Source organism: Bos taurus, chromosome 13, assembly GCF_002263795.3.
Source record: "Bos taurus isolate L1 Dominette 01449 registration number 42190680 breed Hereford chromosome 13, ARS-UCD2.0, whole genome shotgun sequence".
Classification (NCBI taxonomy): domain Eukaryota; kingdom Metazoa; phylum Chordata; class Mammalia; order Artiodactyla; family Bovidae; genus Bos; species Bos taurus.
The window spans coordinates 38199356-38211794 of record NC_037340.1 but is presented as its reverse complement, the minus strand read 5'-3'; the positions used below and the strand labels follow the sequence as shown (position 1 = coordinate 38211794).

Here is a 12439-nt window from a genome sequence, read left to right as displayed (position 1 = left end):
GGCTCTGTCCAGAAGGCTGTGGCTGGGGCCCCCTGGGTTTTGGCGAGGAAGCCCTCAACCCCCTAGGAGGTGGGTTACGCCTCCCGAGGGCCTGGGCTGGGACCGCATCTAATCAGCCTGATGAGAGACTGAACCGCCCACTCCTGCCCTGTGAGCTGCTCACTGCCCTTCCCTCTAATTTTATTGTATCTCCTCAGCAGTTTCCCAGGACCTGGGGGCTGCAATGGGAGTCCCCTCCTTGCCTTAATGAAGGGGCTGCTTTTTCCAGCTGGCTGACTTCTCTAGGCGGCGGGGGGGTGGTCTGCAGCTGTGTGCAGAGCCCTGCAAGGGGAGGGAGAACCTGTTAGCAAGCGGTCTGGAGTAGAGTGGGAGCCCGCTACTGTAGCCCGCCAGGCTCATCTGTCCATGGGATTCTCCAGGCAAGGATACTGGAGTGGAAAGCAATTCCCTTCTCCAGGGGATCTTCCTGACCCAGGGATTGAATGTCTTACATCTCCTCATTGAGTGTGAGATAGTGAAGGACAGGGAAGCCTGGCGTGCTGCAGTCCATGGGGTTGCAGAGTCAAACACGACTTAGCGACTGAACAGTAACAAAAATACCATCTGAGGAATTCCATCTCTGCCTGGGTTCCTATCTCAGGCGTCCAGAGGGCAGCCAGAGGTTGACAGGTTGTGACTTTTCTCTGGCCAGGCAGGCAGCCCCTGCAGCTCCTAGACCCCAGCCCCGGACTGTGGAGCTGCATACCCACAGGGGCCGTTTAGTGGGTGAAGCTCTTTGGCTGGGGGTGGGGTGGGGGGTGGGGGGAGGCAACCCAGCACTTCACCCGAAGGGGGCGAGTCAACCACATGAGGCTTCCGCTCCCCCTGCCCTGCTCTGTGGACACCCCACCCCCTGGGAGCCACTCTTTGGTCTCTGTCCCCCGGGGCACTGCAGGTACCCTAGGATCAACACTAACCACCAAGGCCACCCATTGCTGCCCCTGCACACACAGTGGGCCCTCTGTCCCGGGGCCCAGCTGCTCCCCCAGGGAGGGACCCACCCAGAAAGGGGCAGGAGCTGGGGGTCCTCAGCTGTGGTGGGGTGGGTTGGAGGTGGGGGTCCACAGGCCCAGACCCTGGCCCCCTTGCCTCCACACCCCCTGCCAGGCTTCCAGAGCCACACCCTCTGCCCTGATCGTGTGAAGAGCCTGAACCCCAGGAAACAGCGCTCTCAGGAGCTCCAGAGACTGGCACTTGGTGGTTTTCCTCCCCAATTACAGAGGAGTCTGGCGGGCTACAGCCTGTGGGGTCACAAAGAGTCAGACAGGACCGAGCATGCAAGCACTCCTGAATGACCAGTATCTACTTCAAGGGGCCCACAGGGGCGAGAGGGAGGTTGAAGGGCAGGAGGCAGCTGCCCGGAGGTGGCAGGGCACCCCCTCCTTGCCCCTCTCCCTTAGTGTCTGAAGGTCTCAGTGCAGAGGGGCCCCGAGGCCAAGGTCCAAGAGCCCTGCTGTTGGCTTCACACTAAACAAGTCTGAGCTGACGTCAGCGTCTTGAGGCTCCAGGGATGCCAGAGTTTCTACTGCAGAAAGGGCAGGTCAGGCGCAACCTTGAGCAGGAGAAAGGGTTCTGGTGGGGTCTCCTGGCTGGGGGTCCTGTGGGGCCCGGGGCCAGGAAGCAGGAGGCGCCTCTATCCAGTGGTCTGACCGAGCACTGGACAAGACATGCCTCCAATTACCCCCATCTCCTTGGACAAGTCACTCACCCTTGATTTCCCATCTGAAAAGTAAGAGTGGAAGTGTCCCCAGGGGTGAAAGCGTCTGCAGTGGTGGATGGAGGGAAAGAGGACCACTAGGCGATGTGGAGACCCATTCACACTCTAAAGGCATCAGCGTTCAAAGGCAAAGACCAGGGCAGTGAGTCTCTGGAGTGAGGCAGGCCGAGGAGGGGATGCCCAGAATGACTCTACCCAGGCTGGTCTATAACCTGATGAACAGGAGTCACAGGAGCATGAGGAGAACTCATCACTCACTCTACCAACAGCCTGAATCACGTGCTGGGCGTGAGGGACAGCAGGGGATGAAACACACACCATCCTTGCCCTCCTGGACTTTATTCTGCTGTGAGTGTGGGGGCAAGAGCAACAGTAAACAAACGAGCAAGTTCATAGAGGTGTTGGGATGCTGCTTTGCTGAGACACATGTCTGGGAGGGTGAGCAGGGCTGGAGCCGTTATTTTACATGCAATTGCCAAGGGTAGCTTCACTCATCAGAGGCCTGAAGGTGATGAGAGAGGCCCATGGGTGTTTGGGAAGAGAGTCCAGGTGGAGGAAAAAGGAAAGAAAGAGCAAGGATATTCAAGAGGGAGGGGACATACATATACCCGTGGCTGATTCCTGTTGATGTTCGGCAGAAATCAACAAAATTCTATAAAGCAATTATCCTTCAATTAAAAAATAAGTAAATTAAAAAAAAAAAGAGCAAGGACGATGGTTGTCCAGTGGGGCATTTTTAGAGTCTGTATCCGTTAGCTAGTGCTGTGCAACAACCACTCGAGCACATAGTAGCTTAAAATAAAAGCTCTTGATTTTTAATGGCTAGACCCAGCCAGGAAGTATTTCCAGTACCAAGGTTGGCTGCCAGGCCGGCGGGGGCAGGGGCTTAGAATGACCGCGCCTGGGAAGAGTGGTCTTGGTTCTGTGGAGTCCCGGCCCCCAGCAAGCCTCACGCAGGTTATGTTCATGGCCCCTGGACAAGCTTCCAGGAGAGTGAGTCTGGGCTCGAACCGACACTGTCACTCTATTTTTTAATTAATTTCTTTTGGAGTATAGTCGCTTTTACAATGTAGTGTTAGTTTCTACTGTACAACAAAGTCAGTCAGTCATACATATACATATATCCCCTCCCTTTTGGATTTCCTTCCCATCTAGGTCACCACAGAGCATAGAGTAGAGTTCCCTGTGCTATACAGTAGGCTCTCGTTAATTATCTATTTTATATTAGTACACAGTATCAATAGTGTATATGTTAATCCCAGTCTCCCAATTCATCTCACCCTCCCAGCACTGTCACTTCTGACGTATTTTGTTAACTTATAAGATTCAAGGGGAGGGCTATTTGACCCAGCTTTTTGATGGAGGTGCTGCAGACACCAAGGCCACGTTTGCAAGTTCCTACAATCCCCTGTGTTGCAAGTGAGCATCCAGGGCTCAGAGTGACCCACCCGAGGCCACATGGCCACAGAGACTCCAGCTCAGCCTGGTTTAATGTCAGTTTGTGCTTTTTTTGTGAAAACGTCTTCTTGTCCCCCAAGTTTCTTAAATTGTTTAATTTCCCCCAAATTACATGTTAAGGGAGAAACTACAGAAAAGTAAGTGAAGTCACTGAGGGGCAGGACAGAGAGGTGAGACACCCAATCGTCTTGCAGGCTTTCCTTCTGCACAAGTGTGACTCCCCCCTCCCCTGCTGACACCCCACCCCCAGGGCCTCCTTCCTGGGCTGGAGGTGGGGGTCCTATAGGCAGGGGTGAGACCCCCTGGCCAGAGGGATGGTCTGGACAACCTGGTGGAGGGAGGGAAAGGCATTCCTGGCCAAAGTGGTGGAAGCAAGCTTGCTGCTCATGGGGGCTGGGAGAGGTGAGGAGGACACCTGGCCCCTCCAGCTTCCCTAGCTGCCCTCCGCCAGCACTTGCAACCAAAAGAAGCTGTGCCCGCCTACTTCCCGCTCTGGGTCTCGACTTACTCTTCTGTGAAATGGGTCTAATGGGCCTCACACCTGAATGGACATAGAATCAGCAGGGAAGGTGCTAAAAACACACAGTCCAAGGCTCCATCTCTGGGTGAATGGAGGGGTATGGGGGTGGTAGGGCTCGGGGGAGGAAAGTACATTTTTACCCAGCGCCCCTGGGGGGCCTCTGATGACAGCCCTGCGCCCATATCAAGAAGCTCCTTGCCCCCGTTGGACGCCCCCGGGACCCATGAAGCACCCGCTGTAGCAGGATTGGATTCACCTAGGATCTTCCAGACCTGGGCGGCCCTTTGGTGCTACGCCTTTGCCAAACACTGCCCACCGCCCAAGCCCCTGGCGTGGCTCCCACCCGAGCCCCTGGCGTGGCTCCCGTCCTGGCCACTGATCCCAAATGCCTCAGCAGCATCTCAGCCAAAAAGCTGTGAGGGCAACATGTGTAAAGGCCCCTCTGGGGCCCTGCAGAGGGGAGCTCTGTGGCCTGGGGGTCTCGGGGCTCCTTCCAAGGACTCTTCCTCGGCCAGGCTCCCTCTGTGGCCTCAGCCTCCTGGCCTTGTGCTGCTCCTCACTCCATCAATATTTGTTTCTCCCCTGGCTGCAAACAGGCCAGTATTTGCTTAAAGGCCTGAGCAGACGTGGCAGCCCTGGGGGTTCCCTCCTCTCTGCAAACAGGCTCCCCAGACAGCCCTGCCTCTGCTGGGCCTAGCATAGCTCTCCCAGGTCACTTCACGTCGAACCAGTCATCTGGCTCCCCACGTGTCAAGTCTGGTCCCAAGCACATTCCCCCCAAATGTCCTCCAAATGCTCCTGGCTGCGGCAGGGCTCCTGATCCCAGCTTGAACAAGCCACATAGAGTCTGTGGGGACAGGATGTGCTCTTGAAACAGATTTGCACGTGGTTTTCTAGGAAACCAGCTCCTGAACTGGGTGGGTGCAGCACACAAGCCCGGGAACCCCCAGCTGGGACCCCAGAGTTGGGGAACGCTATTGATTAGTGTGTGACTGGCCCTCGGACAGGCCACTGAACATTTTTTTCTGCCAAATTTATTCATATTGGTGGTGTTCAGTCGTGTCTGACTCTTTGCAACCCCATGGACTGCAGCACACCAGGCTTCCTTGTCCTTCACCATCTCCTGGAGCTTGCTCAAACTCATGTCCTTTGAGTCAGTGATGCCATCCAACCATCTCATCCTCTGTCATCCTGTTCAGATGGGATCTTGTCATTTTTGCCTCCTCGGAACCTGGGGACCTTGGCTCTTACCTCCCTCCCACACACAGCAGAATATTTTGAGGTCCATCGCCCTAGTTTTGAGCACTGCTCACATCAACACAGGTGTGGCAATTGTTCCTTTCCTGAGATGGACTTTGATGGCAAACTGGACATTTGCTGTTTCTTAAAACACTTTTCATTTACTTGAACTACATTTCAAGAAGTACTGGTAGTAAAGTTGCAAGGACAGTACCGAAAGCTTCCCATCCTCCTCTACCAGCCTCCCCAAACTTACAAACACGTAGCCCAGTGGTCAAGTCAAAGTTTAACTGACACTAACACCCTGAGTCCAAGCTGAAACCCTGCGTGAACCTCGCCAGCTTTTCCACTAAAGTCCTTCTTGGCTCCAGGAACACATCCAGTACCCTGCACATGCATCTGCTTGTACTATGTCTCTGCTGCGTTGCCCTTGGCAAAGTTTCCCAAGCTGTTCCTTGTCTGTCGGGACCTGAAGACCTGCGAGGTGTGTTGACTGGTCACCTGGCCAAAGGCCCCTCAGCCCAGGCTTGGTGGGGTCCTCACAGCTGGGTGGAGGACCTGAGCCTGGCCAGGGCACCGCAGACATGGAGCCTGGGATCCCAGGCCACAGGGTCACAGTGTTGACTTGTGCAACGATGCCTGGCTCTCTGGGCTTCCCCAGTGGCTCAGCTGGTTAAAGAACCTGCCTGCCAGTACAGGAGAGGCAGGAAACGAGGGTTCGATCCCCTGGGTCTGGAAGATCCCCTGGAGAAGGGAATGGCTAACCAGTCTGCTATTCTTGCCTGGAGAATCCCATGGACAGAGGAGCCTGGTGGGGTACAGTCCATGGGGTCACAAAGAGTTGGACACGACTGAGCTCGCACACGTGTGCACATACTGGGCTCTCTGGTCAAGTGGTCCCAAGGGGCTTTCCCTCTGCGAGGTCAGAGTCACTTCTCACCCCTGCCCCATGAACAGACACCTCAGGAGAGATTCCTGGAGGCTGTTCAGGTGCCTTTTCTCCTCAAACTTTCCACGGTTCTAGCCTCCATCAGCCAGCAGATCTTGTCTTCAACATTGCTCTGTTTTCCCCTCCCTCCTCACCTTCTTCTCTCTGTGTATTGATCAGATTGTATTGATCAGATTTCCACAGCAAGAAAGAGCTGTCCCTTCTGCTCCATGGACTTATTTGATCAGGTAGCTATTTCTATCCAGGTGGACTTCAGGATCTTCTATTCTGTGAATGATAATCTGATACAATCATTTTTTACTTTATTCCCAGTCCTGCAACCCTGGCTGCGAGGAGCGCCGTCAGGACTCCCGTGTCCTGTGGACCAGCCCCCATGTTTTCTGGCTCCTTATAGTTTCCCAGGATTTTGCTGCCCTTCCTTCTTGCTTGGCTAATCGTTAGCTATTCTGCTTGGGTTCTGTGGGCCTTTGAGGGCAAGGTCACACCTTCTGTTTGATATCCATTATGGGCTAGACTGTACATAAAACATATTCCTTAGTTGACTGGTGTGTTGGCAGAGCTGTGTCTTTGAAGGAATCCCTGCCATGTGGAGTTGGAAGTTGTGATTTTTGGATAAGGAGCTGTTCAAACCAGGCAGAGTCCAAATCAGCTCCAAAATGACTGCCTTTTACAGTTCCTGTCCCTTCTATCTTGGAGTCCCCCCAGAGAGCCCCCTAGGGTCTGAAAGCTGGAGGCCACCCGAGTCACACTGACTAGGAGCTCTGTTTGTGCGGCACACGGGGGCGTGCCGAGAGGTCATGATGTTAACCTCAACCTTTGTTTACAAGCTTCACCTGATCTTACCAACTCCTGAGAGAGCTGGGAAGGTCCTTAGTTTGGGTTCCCTCAGAAGTCGACCGGAGAAGGCAATGGCACCCCACTCCAGTACTCTTGCCTGGAAAATCCCATGGACAGAGGAGCCTGGTGGGCTGCAGTCCATGGGGTCACTAAGAGTCAGACATGACTGAGCGACTTCACTTTCACTTTTCTCTTTCATGCATTGGAGAAGGCAATGGCAACCCACTCCGGTGTTCTTGCCTGGAGAATCCCAGGGACAGGGGAGCCTGGTGGGCTGCCGTCTATGGGGTCGCACAGAGTCGGACATGACTGAAGCGACTTAGCAGCAGCAGCAGCAGAAGTCGACCTTGTTGCAAGGATTCAAAGGCAAGGGCTTTCTAAAGGGCGGTGATCCCTGGTGAGGAGTGGGGAAGGGAGACAGAGCTTAGGGTTAGAGTTAGTTCTGGCTTCTTATTCTGACTCCTCACAGCCCCACCTGCATTCCCAGCCTGTTCTGCTGAGCTCCTGGGCCTGGGCTTTCCTTCTGGGTCTGGAGTGAGAATTCTGGGCTGGGAGACCTGGGCTCTGCCATCAACTGTCTGAGGTTCGTTGTGGGCCCTGGGTGCAGCCCTGCCTCCTTGCACAAAGAGGGAATCATCCTGGTCTGGCCCACCTCCTGGGACCACCTAGGACTTCAAAGCAGACAAAGTGAAAGATGGGTTGTCACAGTCCAGGGCCTGGCTGACTTCCTGGGCTCTAAGAAACGGAAAGAGACAATGAACATATAAAAAGAAGTTCCACCTTCCTGGTTTTTGGGAACATGTGAGTTAAAAGTTCAACTGTGGGAATTCTCTGGTGGTCCAGTGGTTAGGACTCTGTGGTCTTACTGCTAAGGGCCCAAGTTCCATCCCTGGTGGGGAAACTGAGATCTTGCACAGGATGGCCCAAAGAAAAGAAAATACTAGTGATTGGTGTGTGTGTGTGGAGGTGGGGAGGCTGTCTTAGCCCCTTTGAGGGGCAAGTTGACACAGTCTATTATAATACAAAAATGTCCACATCCTATAACCAAGAGAATCACTTCTTTGAATCTGCAGAAGCGTGACATCGTGGGTGTGTGAGGCTGGTCACAAAAGCACTACTCCATGATCCTGAGCAAGTTCCAGCCTTTATTTCCAACCTGTCACAAACTAATACATTTTTACTCTTACAGTAGAATGAATTGCTAGAGGAATAAAGTTTTTAAAACACAAAGGCTTACAAAATACAAGCCCATGATTTTTATTGTGAGATTTGACATAGCATCACTCTACCAAATTGCTATAGAAGTTTCTCAGTGTTTATCCGCAGCCCGGGGCACACGACCACAGACCCTGTGCTGTGATGCTCAGCTGTGCTGCTTGCAAAACAAACAGGAAAGAACCTAAATATTTATTAATTGAAGAATGACTATATAAACATGTTATGTCCACAGTATAAAATCCAGGTAAGAGTAAAAAACTAAAGGAGAAATTTATAAGACTGCAGCCATGAAATTAAAAGACGCTTACTCCTTGGAAGGAAAGTTATGGCCAACCTAGATAGCATATTCAAAAGCAGAGACATTACTTTGCCAAAAAAGGTCCGTCTAGTCAAGGCTATGGTTTTTCCTGTGGTCATGTATGGATGTGAGTGTTGGACTGTGAAGAAGGCTGAGCGCCGAAGAATTGATGCTTTTGAACTGTGGTGTTGGAGAAGACTCTTGAGAGTCCCTTGGACTGCAAGGAGATCCAACCAGTCCATTGTGAAGGAGATCAGCCCTGGGATTTCTTTGGAAGGAATGATGCTGAAGCTGAAACTCCAGTACTTTGGCCACCTCATGAGAAGAGTTGACTCATTGGAAAAGACTCTGATGCTGGGAGGGATTGGGGGCAGGAGGAGAAGGGGACGACAGAGGATGAGATGGCTGGATGGCATCACTGACTCGATGGACGTGAATCTGAGTGAACTCCGGGAGTTGGTGATGGACAGGGAGGCCTGGCGTGCTGTGATTCATGGGGTCGCAAAGAGTCGGACACGATTGAGTGACTGAACTGAACTAAACATAGAAAGATGGCTGAGACTCAGAACTGAAAAGATGCAGTGTTCTTATGTGTTAAATGTAAAAAAAAAAAAAAAAAAAAAAACAGGAAAAAATAGGAAAAAAAAAAAAGAGCAAACAACCCACAATAAAACAACACTTTATGTTTCCTGTGGGCTTGTGAATGCATGTGAAAATGTATAAAAACGGACTGGAGACACATCTGTCTGGTACAGACACCTGGTTTGGTTGCACGTCACTTTTCTGTGCTTTGCAGGCATTGCTTGTTGTTTTTTTTTTTTTTTTTTTTACACATTCAGCGTTTGTGCCAGCCCCATGTTGAACGTGTCTATTGGTGCCACTTTCTAAGCAGCATTTGCTCACCTCGTGTCTCTGGGTCACATTTGGGTAATTCTTGCAATATTTCAGAATTTTTCATTATTATCGTGTTTGTGATGGTGATCTGTGAGTGGCGATCTACAGTGTTAGTACTGCAAAAGATTATGACTCCTTGAAGGCTCAGATGATGGTTATCATTTTTTATCAAGAAAGAACTTTCTTGGGGAGGCTGTGCCACGTGGCTTGTGGGAAGGAAAGTACTCTTTTTGGCACATGAAAGTGTATTACTATTGTGCTTTCATCATCAGAATGTATGAGCTTGGTCTTTCCTTCTTACCTTTGTATAAGGTCAAAACAGATACATGGCTACTTTGATAACCTTAAAGTGGGCTCCAGGAATGTCGCCAATAGCATGGCCTTTGTGACCAAAGCCAGCAACCAGAACTTCATCATTTTCCTCAATAAAATTTAAGCAACCATCATTGAGTACAAAAGCTGTGATTTTTTTTTTCTTTTTTACCATTCTTGATTAGCTGAACCCTGGCACACTGCCTGATGGCAGAATCTGGCTGTTTGGTTTCAACCCCTGCTTTTTCAAGCACAATTCCCTTGGCATGAGAAGTGCCTCCAAAAGCGTTGGCCTTCAGTGCTGTGCGCCCACATGGGCTTTCTTGTACTGTTTTATCATGCCACTTCTAGACTGCTCAGTGGCTATGGAGCTTCCTGGCATTGTAAAGACTGCGACACTTGCCCATCCTGCTGGTATCACAGGCCTGAGTGAAAAGGGAAGTACTTTATAATTAAGGTATATACATTGTCTTTTGGACATAATGCTATCACACACTTAAGACAGTGTGAACATCTTTATGTGCCCTGGGAAACCAAAAGAATTTGTGTGACCTGCTTTATTGCTGTGGTCTGGGACCAAGCCTGCAGTATCTCCAAGATCTGCCTGAATTGGGAATGGTGAGTAAAGGGGGAATCTTTCATAAGGGCTTAATGTTTATGAAAAGAACACAACCAAATATTACTTGCATAATGTAAAAAATATGACATCTGAACTGTGGTGTTGGAGAGGACTCTTGAGAGTCCCTTGGACTGCAAGGAGATCCAACCAGTCAATCCTAAAGGAAATCAGTCCTGAATATTCATTGGAAGGACTGATGCTGAAGCTGAAACTCCAATACTTTGGTCACCTGATGTGAAGAACTAACTCATTTGAAAAGATGCTGGGAAAGATTTAGAAGGGGACAGCAGAGGATGAGATGATTGGATGGCCTCACCGACTCAATGGACATGAGTTTGAGTAAACTCCAGGAGTTGGTGATGGACAGGGAGGCCTGGCGTGCTGCAGTCCATGGGGTCACAAAGAGTCAAACACGACTGAGCGACTGAGATAAACTGAACTGAGGCAACGTTGATCTAAGGCAGGCAGGTTACACTTAAAAGAGAATTTTCCAGACTCTGCCCTACCTCCTAACAGAGGGATAAACCACCCACTCTGCCCTGCAGTGAGATGTGATTAAATGAACAGTAAGAATCAGGTGCAGACTGGTGAGAAAGAAGGCACAGTTGCAACCTGAGAGGCTGGGAGGAGAAGACTGGCTGGCTGGTTGTAAACAAGCCTTGTGTGAGGGGGCCAGCGGTCAAGGAGAGAATTTGGGTTTTAGGTTCAAACAGAGAGTAAAATTCTAGTGCCTGCCTTCTGAATTGAGGGTAGACTGAGCACAGGTATTAGTCTTGGCTCCTTCCTGAATCCCAGCTCACGTGAAACAGTAAAGGGAGGGAAACCCTCAGAGTTGAAGAGGGTGCAGAAGTTGTTAGCTGGCTCAGCAGCCAGGGTTAGGGTTGAGTCAGTTCCTCTCTATTTCTATTTTTCTGAGAGTTTTTTTTTTTTTTTAATTATAGTTTTTTTAAATTTCTCAAATGCTTGTGCCTATCCATTCATTCAATCTGCATTCTGGGACCCCATGACACAACCATCCCCCCACCCCAGCCCAGCAAATTTAAAGACATCATGACCTCCTTCATTGTTCCAATTATGCCCCTCCCCAGCATCGTCCCTGATCTACTGAATCATTTACATTATTCAAGGAGTGTTTTTTTTTTTTTTTTCCATCTTAAAATCTCCCTTGAGAAGCTCACATCATCTATGTGGTAATCCTGCCAAAAAATGTTTAACCTGAGTCCAGTCATGAGGAAACAATCAGACAAAGTCCCCAGTATTTGGGACGAGCTACGTGACAACCGACCCGGACACTTCAAGCATGTCAGTGCTGTGAAAGACAAACAAAAAAAAACAAGGACTGTTTCTGATTAAAGGAGAGAACAGATATGTGACAACCAAAGGGAATGCGTGAACCCCGATTGGCTACAGGATGGGAAAAAAGAAAGCAAGTGTAAAGAATGTGTCTGTTGCTGGGAGCATGTCCACATGGTCTGTGCGTGGGATGACATTATTGATTCAATGGTCCGTTTCTCTGAGTGGGATGTGGCATTGAGCTCACGGAAGAGAATGGTCTTGTTCCTAGGAAAAGCACACTACAGTATTTAGGAGTATCCGCACCCCAAAATGACTGTGTGTGTGTGTGTCAAGGGGAGGGGTAGTAAATGAGGCAGAATGTTAACAAATGATGAATTTAGGTGAAGGGTGAAGAGATGTGTGTTATACTCTTCTTTCAACTTTTTGCAGGTTTGACAGTTTTCACAATGAAATATTAAGCAGAAGAGGATCTTCCCTGGATCCATGTCTGCCTACAGCTACACCCAGTTTTTCCACCGATTGAAGCAGCCAACCTTCCGCATAGAGTCTCTGACACTTGGGCTTCCACTCCTCCCCCGGGCCATTCATGCGTCTGTCTATTCCCGCCTGGTTTCTGCCCATCGCCACACCGACCTGCCTCGCCCAGATCCTTACCGCCTCCGTGCTGCCCACCCTGCAGTCACATTCCACATGGGTGTCCACTCCTTCCTCTCCAAACCCTCTTGTCTCTCAGCCTCCATAACACTGGCTTCTCCTGGTTTTCCTTCTGCCTCGCCAGACTCCTCTTGCTCTTCTTCACTTTCTCCCCTTTCTCTACTCACCCTCGAAAGCCTGGGTTCCTAGGAGCTCAGACTCTTTCTTTCATTAAGTCTTTCTTCAGGTGGTTCACTGATCCCTATAGATTTGAAGAATGAATTTGTTCTAAAGATGCCCACACTTAACAGCTCTTTTTTTTTTGCTCATTCTCTTGGTGTTTTAAAATTAATTTTTTTTTGCTTTTGAAAAGTTTATTTCAACATAACTATACTTATAGAAATTAATTA

At 50.2% G+C, this 12439-nt stretch overlaps 1 pseudogene; it reads right to left on the bottom strand.

The window, feature by feature from the left end:
• Nucleotides 1-9339: 9339 nt before the first annotated feature.
• On the bottom strand, nucleotides 9340-9888 carry LOC107133042 (small ribosomal subunit protein uS12-like; annotated as a pseudogene).
• Nucleotides 9889-12439: the final 2551 nt, after the last annotated feature.